At 41.2% G+C, this 13,416-nt stretch overlaps 1 protein-coding gene across 12 annotated transcripts in view; it reads right to left on the reverse strand.

The window, feature by feature from the left end:
* ANKRD28 (ankyrin repeat domain 28) overlaps positions 1–13,416 on the reverse strand; it is a 184,858-nt gene that overhangs the window by 82,452 nt on the left and 88,990 nt on the right. The gene's annotated exons all lie outside the window — the stretch shown is intronic.

Here is a 13,416-nt window from a genome sequence, read left to right on the forward strand (position 1 = left end):
AAGAAATCAAAAGATTCACTTATCAAAATATTTCCACAGGAAAACCCAGTCACAAAGAGAAAACATCTCTGGGGAATTAAAATTATCCTTTAAAGCTATCTTACGATTTTTCTTTAAGTTGTTGTCAGTATTAATTTCAACCTCAAAGAATACTGATTCTGTTTTAGTATAAAAAGTACATATTCCTCCAGGAGGAGAAGCTACATTTAATGCATTGCTTCATGGACCTCTTCCTTGAAAATAGTGCTCTCCAGTTAGGGAAGCAAGATCTTAGGGTAAGGCCACATTCAGGGATTTTTATTTTAGGATTTATTGATTTTGTTTGAAAGGCAGAGTTAGAGGAGAGAGGAGGGGAGGGGCGGTGAGGGGATGGGAGGAGAGGGGAGGGGAGGGGAGGAGAGGGAGAGAGAGTATTTCATCTTTGAATTCACTCCCCAAACGGCCACAACAGCCAGGGCTAGGTCAAGCCAAAGCCTGGAACTCCACCTGGGTCCCCCATGTGCATGGCAGGGGCCAGTACTTGAGTCATCTTCTGCTGCTTTCCAAGGTGCATTAGCAGAGAGCGGGACTGGAAGTGGAGCGGCCGGGACACGAACTGGCATCTCATGTGGCAGCCTAACCTAAGCCGCAATGCTGGCCCCATATTCAGGGATTTTTAATTGATGCTTTCCCGCTCCCTCCAAAACACACACACACAAATTTTAAAACAGTGTTGCTGAATTGGCTGCATTTGCCAAGATTCAGAAGAACTTATTTTGAAACTCAAATCCAGTATCTTTGATGAAGGTGAAAGGTTAGTAGTTTTCTGCTGTGTTCTCCCTTTTGTCCACAGGAATCAAGTTTTAGCTGGTCATTTAGCATGGAGAGAGAGAGTATATTCCTAGCCTCCCTTACAGCTGTGTTACTTAATGTGGTAGTAGAAGTTACTAGGTACAGCTTCCAGATCATCTTCAACACAAAAGACCACTACTCCAGAGCTGGGATAATCTTCTTCCATTTTGCAAGGCTGGAAGGCAGATAGAAACCTGAACCACAACTGACCATGCAGATGTGGGCCAGTATCTTAAGACTGTTAAACAACAAGATCCTAAATGATCCTCACCAGCTTGAAATACTGACTTTCAGACAATGAAGAGAAATAATTTATTTAAAATTGATATTTTCAATTGCCCTGTGTATTTTGATATTTTTATTTAGAAGTTTTGTTTGCTTTCTGATATTAGGTGTAAGTTACTCTGTGTTTTATATAATATCCTTTTACCCCTTATTAATATTTTACAGCAGTATTTTTTGTAATGTGAGGCTGCAAAATTTTTCCCTTTTGTTATTCTGTATGTGAAAGATTACAACATAAAGCTACTCTGCCATTTGAGTGCTCAGAACTGAATGTTTCTGTAGACCTTGTGGCATTTGTCTCTCTAGTGTGATACATAAAGGTGCAATTAACAGATTTATTATTCTAATTAAGTGTGCTTTCACACATCAGCAGTATAAAAGCTAATATATTATATGGTCTTGCAACAGTTTTAAGCCTCTGCATAATTAATAATAAAAATGCATGATTTCTTTTCTAATAGACTTCTAAAATTATAATTTTAGGGTTAACTTTGTACAGTTGACTTTTTGACATAGCAAGGCCAAATAACTTTCAGAATATTTTTTCTTCTGTGTAAATAAAAAGGACATTTTTCACATATAAGTGGGCTAACCAGTATTTTCAAAAGAATTTATCACCGTGCAACAAGCACTAGCTTGTCTTTAATTATGGCAAGTTCCTTATTGGTGTATGTGAAATTAGCAAAAACTGCAGTGTAACACAACTGAATGATTCTCCCCCACAAACACTCTATCACCCAGGTTAACTTAACAGTTCTATTAACATCGAGGTTGATAAAATACTATTGATAAAAAAGGATTACGAAAAACACCCAAAATTATTTGGCATGTCCATCTTACATGCTACATCTCCTACAAAAAAACTAAATATTTAAACAGTGGAGAATTGAAAAGTTAACCTTACTGCTGATGTATGTATGATCTAGTACACAGATGTCATTTTATTCTCAAAGCACTACAGTGAAATATATAAATAAAAAAAAATTTTAGTCCAGCGCCGCGGCTCACTTGGCTAATCCTCCACCTGCGGCACTGGCACCCTGGGTTCTAGTCCCGGTCAGGGCCCCAGATTCTGTCCCAGTTGCTCCTCTTCCAGTCCAGCTCTCTGCTGTGGCCCAGGAAGGCAGTGGAGGATGGCCCAAGTGCTTGGGCCCTGCACCCACATGGGAGACCAGGAAGAAGCACCTGGTTTTGGATCAGCGCAGTGCGCCCACCGTAGTGGCCATTTGGGAGGTGAACCAAAGGAAGAAAGACCTTTCTCTCACTGTTTAACTCTGCCTGTCAAAAAAAAATTTTTTTTGGCTGGTGCCGCGGCTCACTAGGCTAATCCTCTGCCTGCGGCGCTGGCACCCCGGGGTTCTAGTCTCTGTTGGGGCGCCGGTTCTGTCCCGGTTGCTCCTCTTCCAATCCAGCTCTCTGCTGTGGCCCAGGAGGGCAGTGGAGGATGACCCAGGTCCTTGGGCCCTGCACCCGCATGGGAGACCAGGAGGAAGGACCTGGCTCCTGGCTTCGGATCGGTGCTGCACACTGGCCGCAACGCACCGGCCGTAGCAGCCACTTGGGGGGTGAACCAATGGAAAAAGACCTTTCTTTCTGTCTCTCTCTAACTCTGCCTGTCAAAAAAAATTTTTTTTTAATTTTAGATACTTTATTTCGGGATCCTCTACCCATATTAGAATACAGTTACCATTTCCAAAATTTAAAAAAATATATATGACAAATTCAGGGCTGGTGTTGCAGTGCAGTGGGTTAAGCCGCCACTTGCAATGCCACTAGCATCCCGTATCAGAGAACCAGTTCCAATCCCAGCTGCACTGCTTCCCATCCTGCTTCTTGCTAATGCGCCTGGGAAGGCTGCAGATGATGGTTTATCTGCTACCCACGTGGGAGACTAGGATGCAGTTCCAGGCTCCTAGCTTTGGCCTGCCGCAGCCATCTGGAAAGTGAATCAGTGGAAGGAAGATCTCTCTAGCTCGCTCTCTGCCTTTCTGTCTCTCCCCTCCACCTACTCGGCCTCCCTCCTTCCCTCTCTGTTCTCCCCATCACTCAGCTTTTCAAATAAATAAATCACTTTTTAAAAATGAAAATTTTATTTCACTTTAAAATAATTTTTTGGTTTAGGAAAGTCAATTACTCTAAGAAAGAATGGTTGGGAACACTAAGAATATACTGGGAAAAAAACTATAAAATCAAAAACCCATGCTAGGCAAAAGAAAGGTTATATATCTATAGAGAATCTAAAAAAGGCTTAGCTATAGTATATAGAGATATTATAAAGATATATGTAACTTAAAATTGTGGTCTCTTTGTATATTTCTTCTTATAATTTTAATCATAACTCTAAATTATAATTAAATTATAAAGTATAACTATAAATTATAATTATAATTTAATTGTAATTATAAGTTATAATTTAATTTTAATTATAATTATGTTATTATAATTTAATTTTAATTTTAATTGTGATACTGTTTTTGTCCTTACAAAAAGTACTCAAAAGAGGGTGATATAGGGCTATGGATGTCAAACTACTTATTAGTAAGCTGATGGCTTCCGTCTCTCAAACCATGATTTAAAAAAAAAAAAGTGGTCTTGTGGAAATTAAAGATTTATTTATTTGAAAGGCAGAATCACAGAGAGGCAGAGGCAGAGAGAGAGAGAGAGAGAGGTCTTCCATCTGCTGGTTCACTCCCCAGATGGCTACAATAGCCAGAGCTGGGCCAATCTGAAGTCAGGATCCAGGAGCTTCTTCCAGGTCTCCAGCATGGGTGCAGGGACCAAGGACTTCGGCCATCTTCTACTGCTTTCCCAGGCCATAGCAGAGAGCTGGATCGGAAGTAGAGTAGCCGGGACTCGAACTGGCGCCCATATGGGATGCTGGTACTGCAGGCGGCGGCTTTACCTGCTACGCCACAGCGCAGGCCCCAAGAGAGCACTTTTTTTATTTTAATTTTAATATATACTGCCAAGTAATAGAATGCTCTACATCTTGCTAACACTAAAATATCTGGATTTATTCAAATATGGGTCCTATTTTAATCATTTGCTAAAAAGGACTCTGTGTCTAGACTTTTCAGTTTTACTCTTAACAGTTTTAAATATGATCAGATATAACCAAACTGAGGACTGTATCTAGTGAACATAGTTTATCATGTTCAGATAGCACAGGGACAAGGAAAATGAGTCATTTGTATATGAGAGATGTCTGTAATTCTGTGACTCAATACTTCGAACACTATTAATGTGTTAGATGACTCATATGATCATGCTTTTTCCTCTCTATAAATCAAGTTAAAAAAAAAAGGGGGAACTGGCTAATTTTAGAAGAAAATTTATGTGTCATATTTTATTTTACTACAGTTAAATGCTGGAAACTAGGCAATAAGATTCCCTTCAGAAAAATCTATAAAAATGAAAAAAATGAGTATTTCCTTATACACAGCAATACACTTCAAGGAATTTTTTTTAAAGATGAAGATAGGGCTGGCGCTGTGGCATAGTTGGCTAAGCCTCCACCTGCGGCACTAGCATCCCATATGGGCGCTGGCTGCTCCTCTCCTGATCTGGCTCCCTGCTATGGCCTGGTAAGCAGAAGAGGTTAGCCCAAGCGCTTGGGCCCCTGCACCCACATGGGTGACCCAGAGGAAGCTCTTGGCTCCTGGCTTCGGATCGGCCCAACTCTGGCTGTTGCAGCCATTTAGGGAGTGAACCCATGGATGGAGGACCTTTTTCTTAGTCTCTCCCTCTCTCTGTAACGCTCTCTCTCAAATAAATTTTTAAAAAAAATCTTAAAAAAAAAAAAGATGTAAATAGTTACTAAAATGTGCAGATACAATGAATAAGTATATTTATTGGATGATTACAGAAAGCAAAATGCTGGAAACAATTTAAATGCCCAGGAAAGAGTTACCTAAAGTTATGTAAGACAGGAGCTTTTAATCAACCTTTATTTAACTGACATATCTAAACCAATATTCTTGATTTTCTGAGTCAAATAATGAGGACTCTGGCACATCAAGTATTTTAAACCAGTAATGTACCGCTAATAAGCCCACACATCTTTGCTTTAATAATGGGGTTATGTTTACTAAGGGTAAAGTGTGTTTAGTACCACAACTGTTCATGTTAATTGTATCTGTGATTCTAATGACATGATTCATTTAAATAGTGTTTATACTGATGAAATAGGAATGAAAAAAAACAAGTTGTTTCTGTGATCACTGAATTGAATACCACAGACTCAGTAAAGGTAAGCTATCTCCCAAGAAGGTGCTACTGAATTGGCTGTAGCTGAGACACAAAAAACATTAAACACCTGCTTCCAGGAGAAGACATTTAGCCTAGTGATTAAGAAAACCCTTCACCTCTCCCATAGGTGCCACATGGGAGTGCCAGGGTTCAATTTCCAGCTCTGGCACCCAACTCCAGCCTGGGAAATTTGTGCCTAGAAAAGCAGGAGAGAATGATCCAAGTCCTTGGGACCCTGCACCCATGCGAGAGACCCATAAGCAGCTCCTGGATCCAGGTTCTACCCTGCCCTAACCCTGGTCATTGAGGCCATTTGTGGAGTAAAATAGCAGACTGAAGATCTCTGTCTCACTTTCTCTGTAACTCTACTTTTCAAATAAATAAATAAATCTTAAAAAAAATATCAATGGAGGCAGAATTTTCTTGGTAATTTCTTTCTCTACTGTTCCTTATTTACATCTACTGGTCACTCTCTTGCTCCTATCACTTTTGGCTTTTTCTTTTATTCATATTGTTCTCAGACTAAAACTTCCCAGCTGAATATGTGTATCTCACTTTTCAATGTTCATTTTCTATTCTACATACCTCAGCTGACCCTGCCTAGTATTTACTGGACTCACTTTTCTCTACCTTTATAAAGTAAGTTGTATGACTGCCCAGCTATCCTTATGACCCTGCACCAAGAGAAGTTTTGTTTCATCTGCAACTGAGGTGATCTAACTACCTGATCTCTTGGATCCCTTTCCAGTGCCAACTATCCCACAAAATGAACAGTTCTCTCCCTGAGACAGGCATTTTAGAATTTATCATGTTTTAATTCAGACACTGCTGCATTATAAAACAACACTACTGGCCGGCACCACGGTTCAATAGGCTAATCCTCCGCCTGAGGCGCCGGCACACCGGGTTCTAGTCCCGGTCGGGGTGCCGGATTCTGTCCCGGTTGCCCCTCTTCCAGGCCAGCTCTCTGCTGTGGCCAGGGAGTGCAGTGGAGGATGGCCCAGGTGCTTGGGCCCTGCACCCCATGGGAGACCAGAAGCACCTGGCTCCTGCCTTTGGATCAGTGCAGTGCGCCGGCTGCAGCACGCCGACCGCCGTGGCCACTGGAGGGTGAACCAACGGCAAAAGGAAGACCTCTCTGTCTCTCTCTCTCTCTCACTGTCCACTCTGCCTGTAAAAAAAAAAAACAACAACACTACTGAAATGACAGATACACTGGGCACCCTATTCCAAGTACTGAATTTACTTCATCCTACAAATTTAGTAGTTACTGGATACTTCCAATTAAGACCCACCTGCTTTTCATACTAGAGAAATAAAACACCAGAATTATAATATACATCAGTAACAGGGCCTACAAGAATCACAACTAGGAATGATGTTAAGAAATTGGAAGAAATAGAGTTCCCTAGTTCCAGATTTCCTCACAGAAATCCAACTATCATCTATCCATAGAGAAGAATATCTTTGTAAATACCCTAGCACTGTGGAGAGAGGCTGAGATACCCTCTTGGATGAAAGAACTGAGAAAAGCCACGTTGGAAGGGTAAGAGGAATCATTTTCCTTTGACTGTGTCACCCCTCCCCCAAACCAGCATACTGCTCCACAGAGAATTTTCCTGGGAGCATGGTTTCTACAGTGAGAAAAGAAAACCAGAGGAGGACATTCAGCTTCTCCAGCCCCTGGGAATGTTTCAGACAGTCCCAGAAAGCACTGAGAGTACTGAAAGGCCTCAATCATCTGGGGTCAGCTACACAGGGCCAGAAGCACGGACAGAGGTCCCAGTGAGCAGTAAAGGATCTTAGTTAGTGGCTCTGAGGTGCCTCACTACAGAAACCAACGTCACTCTGCAAGAAGCACAGTAGACAGGTCTGCCATGCTTGAGTCCCTAGCCAGCTTCATCAGCCTGGATGCTCCACTTTAGGGTTCCCTAGACCTGAAGCAAGTACATGACAGTGAGTATGTGCATAGGGCAGTATCCAGCCCCACCTGACCCTAGTAGCTTATAAGATCTCCAACCAGTCTCAAAGCTCTGTGAGAGACTTCCTCAGTACAGCAAACAACACTATGCCCACATTATCATTTTGGGGGTGGGGGTGGTGTGGTGAGGAAGCAAAGATTGCGATGCAGTAAACCCAGAGACCTTGCCTATCCCTCAGAGCCCAGCCTGGGACAGCAGTGCTATTCAGTCAGAGAATACACCTCTGTTAGAGGTGATCACAGATCCCAGCCATCATCTATCACGTCACTGCACCACAGCAGCTCCACTCAACCTCAGTTGGACAAGCCAACTACAGAAACTGACAGCAAATTCTGCTGGTCCACAGATGCTATCAGCTACCCCAGCAAGAAACTCATGCTGGATTGCTGAAGAGCTATCATCACCAAAGAACACCAACAAACCTGAAGATACGGTTATTTCCATGCAAAATGCAGACAGCAACACAAGAACACAAGAATTATGAAGAATCAGGTCAATGTGACACCATCAAAAGGAACTAATAAAGCTTAAATGATGGACCCTGAAGAAACGGAGATCTATGAAATGACAAAGAATTAAGAATAATCTTGGGGCTGCCTCTATGGTATAGTGGGTAAAGCCTCCGCCTACAGTGTTGGCATCCCATATCGGTGCAGGTTCGAGTCCTGGCTGCTCCACTTCCAATCCAGCTCTCTGCTCTGGAAAAGCAGAAGATGGCCCAAGTCCTTGGGCCCCTGCACCTGTGTGGGAGACCCCGAGGAAGCTCCTGGATCCTGGCTTCGGATCAGTGCAGCTCCGGCTGTTGTGGCCACTTGGGGAGTGAACCAGTGGATGGAAGACCTCTCTCTCTCTCTCTGCCTCTCCTTCTCTCTCTGTGTAACTCTGACTTTCAAATAAACACATCTTTTAAAAAAACTCCTTATCCCATAATAAAAATAATAATCTTAAAGAAATTAAGAGCAACTTTTTTCTATATACACAAAATGTGGATAGAGTATTAAATAAAATTTGGGAAATGATTTATGATGAAAGTGAAAACTTGGACAAAGAAACAAGAACAATAAAAAAAGAAAATGTGCAAATAAAGGGTACAATAATTGAACTGAAAAAATTTGGCAGAAAGCTTTAAAGGCAGATTTAATCAAGCAGAAGAAAGAATCAGTGAGCTAGAGACAGGACATTTAAACTTACCCTCTGAGAGAAGCAAAAAGAAAAAAGAATGAAGAGGGCATATGAGAATATGGTTCACAATTCACAGAACTACTTGCATATAAGAGGTAGAAGAGAGAGAAAAAAGAAACCATACTTAAGAAAATACTGGTTCTATGAGGCCACTGCTGTGGCGTAGTGGGTCAAGCCACTGCCTGTAGTGCCAGCATCCCATATGGACACTGGTTCGAGTTCCAGCTGCCCCACTTCCAATCCAGCTCTCTGCTATGGCCTGGGATAGCAGAAGAAGATGGTCCAAGTCCTTGGGCCCCTGCACCCGTGTGAGAGACCCAGAAGAAGTTCCTGGCTCCTGGCTCCAGATAGGCCTAGCTCCAGCCATTGCGGCCAACTGGGGAGGGAACCAGCAGATGGTTTCTCTCTCTGCCTCTCTGTGTAACTCTTTCAAATAAATAAATAAATAAATATTTTTTAAAGAAAGGAAAATAGTGGTTCTACTTTTCCAAATATGGGGAAATATGTCAACATTCAGGTATAGGAACCTCAGAATTTGCCAACAAAATTCAAATCAAAGAGTTCATCAAGGTACATTATAATCAAACTATCAAAAATCACAGGTGGGCAAGCATTTTCCAAGTGTTTTGAAAACTCTAGCTGAGACAACTTGCATCCCAAATAGGAGTTATCTGAGTCTGAGTCCCAGCTCTGTCTCCTAATTCCAGGTTCCTACTGATGAACACCCTGGGAGACAGCAGGTGATAGCTCAAGTGGTTGGGCTGCTGCCACCCATGGACATGGGAGACCCTAGACTGAGTCCCCACCATGAACTTTGGCACGGACCCACTCTGGGCTGTTGTGGGCTTCCAGGAACAAACCACCAAGTGGGAGATCACTGTCTCTTGTCTCTTAAATAAAAATGTTGAGAGAAAAAGATCAAAGATAATAAACTGTTAAAGTAGCAAGAGATTAGAAACATATACAAAGGAATCCAGTTCTTTAAGCTTGGATAAAATGTCACTAATTTACTGTAAAGGTGGTATGTAAAGCAATTTTATAGTAAATATGAAGGTTAAAACACAAAACTATCAAAAATAACTGTAGCTTCAATAAATTACTAAGGGGAACAAATGACATAAAAACATTAACCTTTGCTATCCAAATCATAAAATGTAAATGAGGGGGAAAGTGCAGAACTTGTGAGTGTTATTGAAGTTGTTGTCACTTCAGAGTACTCTACTAGAAAAATGTTTTATGTAAGCCTCCTGGTAACTACAAAACAAATATCTCTAAGTTCGGGGGTGGCATTGTGGTATAACAGGTAAAGTCACTGCCTGCATCACCAGCATCCCATATGGGTGCTGGTTCAGGTCCTGGCTGCTCCACTTTCAATGGCCTGTGAAGAGCAGTAGAAGATGGCCCAAGTGTTTAGGCCCCCGCCACACACATGGGAAACCTGGAAGAAACGCCTGGTTCCTAACTTTGGTCTACCTCAGTACATGCCATTTTGGCCATCTGAAGAGTGAACCAGAGGATGGGTGATATCTGTCTCTGTCTCTCACTCTCTTTCTAAATCTGTAACTCTTTCAAATAAATACATGAATCTTAAAAGAAAAACCCTAAGTAGTTACACAAGACCCAGAAAAGATTCAACGATTCAAAGCATACCACCAATTAAAAAAAAAAATCAAAAACCCATCAAACCATCAAACTTCCAAGGAAGACAGCAAGAGAAAAAAAAATATACAACAAAACAATCAGAAAACAGATTACAAAATATCTGTAGCCAGTCCTCACCTATCAATGATTACCTTGAATGCAAATGACTCAAATTTATCAACCAAAAAGATGAATTTGTAAAAAAGCAACAAAAAAGCCCAAAGATCCAGCTATGTGTTGTCCATAAAAGATGCACTTTATTAGTGAGGAAAAACAGACTGAAAATGAAGGGATAAAATCAAGATACTGATGGAAAAAAGCCAAAAGATGTCAAGTGTAACTGTAATTATATGAGACAAAGTAGATCATGTCAATAATTGTAAAGAGACAGAGTGGGTAATTATATAATGATAAAAATAACGATTCATCAAGAGCCTATAACAATTATAAATAAATATACAATTAACATTAGAGCATAAATATATAAAGTACATGATCTCAAGGGACAGATAACAATACAGTAATAGTAGGGACTTCAATACCTTAATTTCAACAATGAACAAATCACACAGAAAAATCAATAAGGACATACACACTGGACTTAAATTACACTTTAAACTAAATGACAGACATCCACATAATATTTTAACCAACAGTCAAATAATATACATTATTCTTAAGTGCATGCAGGAACATTCTCCAGATTAGGTCATATGTTAGGTCACACAGTAAGTCTCAAATGTAAAAAGACTGAAAACATATGCAGTACATTTCCACTGCATGGCCATGAAATGAAAAATCATAAATATGTGGAAATTAAGCAATATGCTTCAGAAAAATCAATGAGTCAATGAAGAAATCAAGAAGAAATGGACAACACCCAAGACAAATGAAAATGGAGGGGCCAGTGCTGTGGTGCAGTAGGTTAAGCCACTGTATGCAGCATCCCATATGGTTCCGTGTGCTCCACTTCTGACCCAGCTCCCTGCTACTGGCCTAGGAAAGCAGTAGAGAATGGCAAAAGTGCTTGGGTCTCTGCCCCCACATGCAAGACTCAGATGAGGTTCCTGGCTCCTGGCTTCAGAGTGGCCCAGTCTCAGTCATTATGATCATTTGGGGTGTGAACAAGTGGATGGAAGCTCGTTCTTGCTCTCGCGCTCTCTCCCCTTCTTTTCCTCTCTTGCTATAATTCTTTCAAATAAATAACAAAATCTTTTAAAAAAATATGGAAACACAACATATCAACCTTATGGTGAGAAGTACTTGTATCAAAAAAAGAAGATATCAAATAATCCAATGTTATAACCTGAAAAAGAAACAAACTAGGCTCAAAGTTAGCAGAAGGATTACAATAACAAAACTGAGTAGAAACAAACAAGAGATTATAGAGAAATAGAAAAAAATCTACAAAACTAAGAGTTGGCTTGTTAGGGAAAAAAAAGACAAATCCTTTAACTACACTAAGATAAAAAACACAAATACAAAAACTCAGAAAAGATAATACCACAGACTTTTTATACAAAGGAGACACAATCGATAAGAAACTACTATGATCAAATATATGACAACAAATTGATAACCAAGAAAAATGTGTAAGCTCAAGAACATACAACCTACCAAGACTGACTCAAGAAGAAACAGAAAACCTGAATAAAGCAATAAAGAGAAAGGAGTTCAGATTAGAACAGAAAATTTCACATCAAAGGAAAGCCCAGGATCTCACAGCTTCATTGCTGAAACTCTAGGAAACATCTAAAGAACTACTATCAATTATTCTCAAATTCATTGAAAACTTCAAGGGGTAGAAATATATCCAAACTCATTTCATGAAGCCAAAATTATCCAGGTACAAAATAAACAAAACTATAAGCCGGTATCTCTGAAGAACACAGATGCAAAAATCCTCAATAAAATAGCAGCAAACTGAATTCCACAGCACATTAAAAAGATCATTCATGATGTTCAACTGGGGTTTATTACAGAGATGCAAGGATGGTTCAAGATAAGCAAACCAATAAACACTATACTTCATATTAACAGAATTAACAGAAACACAAAAACCAGATGATTATTTCAACAGATGATGAAAGGGCACTTGACAAAAAACTCCGCATCCTTTCATTATAAAAATTCTAACAAATTAGACCTAAGAGTAATAAATACACCTCACCCCAATTAAGGCCTATATGAAAAACTCCATATTCAATGTCCATTATTTTCCCTTACCATGTTCACTGCAGCATTATTCCTAACAGCCAAGATAAGGAATCAGTCCAAGTGTCTGTGAATAGGTGATTGGATGAAGATAATGTGGCACATACACACAATGCACTACTCAGGCAGTACAACAGGAAAAAAAAAAATCCTGTCCTTTACTGAAACACGGAAGATCCTGGAAGATATAAAGCTTGGGGAAATAAGCAAGGCACAGAGGATAAAAACTGTATGATCTCATTTATATGTGGGATCTAAAAAACTTGAATTCGTGAAGTAGCCAGTAGAAAAGTGGTGAACAGAGGATGGGGAGGGGAAGGGAAGGGAGGTGGAAGAGGGAGAGAATAGAGTTTTGGTCAAAGGGTACAAAGTTTCAATCAGAAGGAGAACCGGGGGTAGAGCATTTGGCAGTTGTGCCTACATCCCTAACGGGAGTGCCTAGGTTAAGAGTCTCAGCCTGCTTCTGATTCTAGCTTCCTGCTAAAGTGCAAACTGGGGGGAAGCAGTGATGGTACAAGTAGTTGGGTCCCTGCCACCCATGCAGGACACCCAGACTGAGTTCTCAGCTGCTGGCCATGCTGGGCTTAGCCCAGGTCACTGCAGGCATTTGACCAAGTGGATCAGTGGATGGGAGCTCCTTCTCTCTGCCATCAAATAAACAATCAGTGTAAAAAAAGGGCTAAGTTGGCCGGCGCCGTGGCTCAATAGGCTAATCCTCCACTTAGCGGCGCCGGCACACCGGGTTCTAGTCCCGGTTGGGGCGCCGGGTTCTGTCCCGGTTGCCCCTCTTCCAGGCCAGCTCTCTGCTGTGGCCCGGGAGCGCAGTGGAGGATGGCTCAAGTGCTTGGGCCCCGCACCCGATGGGAGACCAGGAGAAGCACCTGGCTCCTGCCTTTGGATCAGCGCGGTGCGCCGGCCGAAGAGCGCCAGCCTTGGCGGCCATTGGAGGGTGAACCAACGGCAAAAGGAAGACCTTTCTCTCTGTCTCTCTCTCACTATCCACTCTGCCTGTAAAAAAAAAAAAAAAAAAAAA

The sequence above is a fragment of the Oryctolagus cuniculus genome, chromosome 4 (genome assembly GCF_051225735.1).
Source record: "Oryctolagus cuniculus isolate XC-2025 breed Fujian yellow rabbit chromosome 4, ASM5122573v1, whole genome shotgun sequence".
In the NCBI taxonomy this organism is placed as follows: Eukaryota; Metazoa; Chordata; class Mammalia; order Lagomorpha; family Leporidae; genus Oryctolagus; species Oryctolagus cuniculus.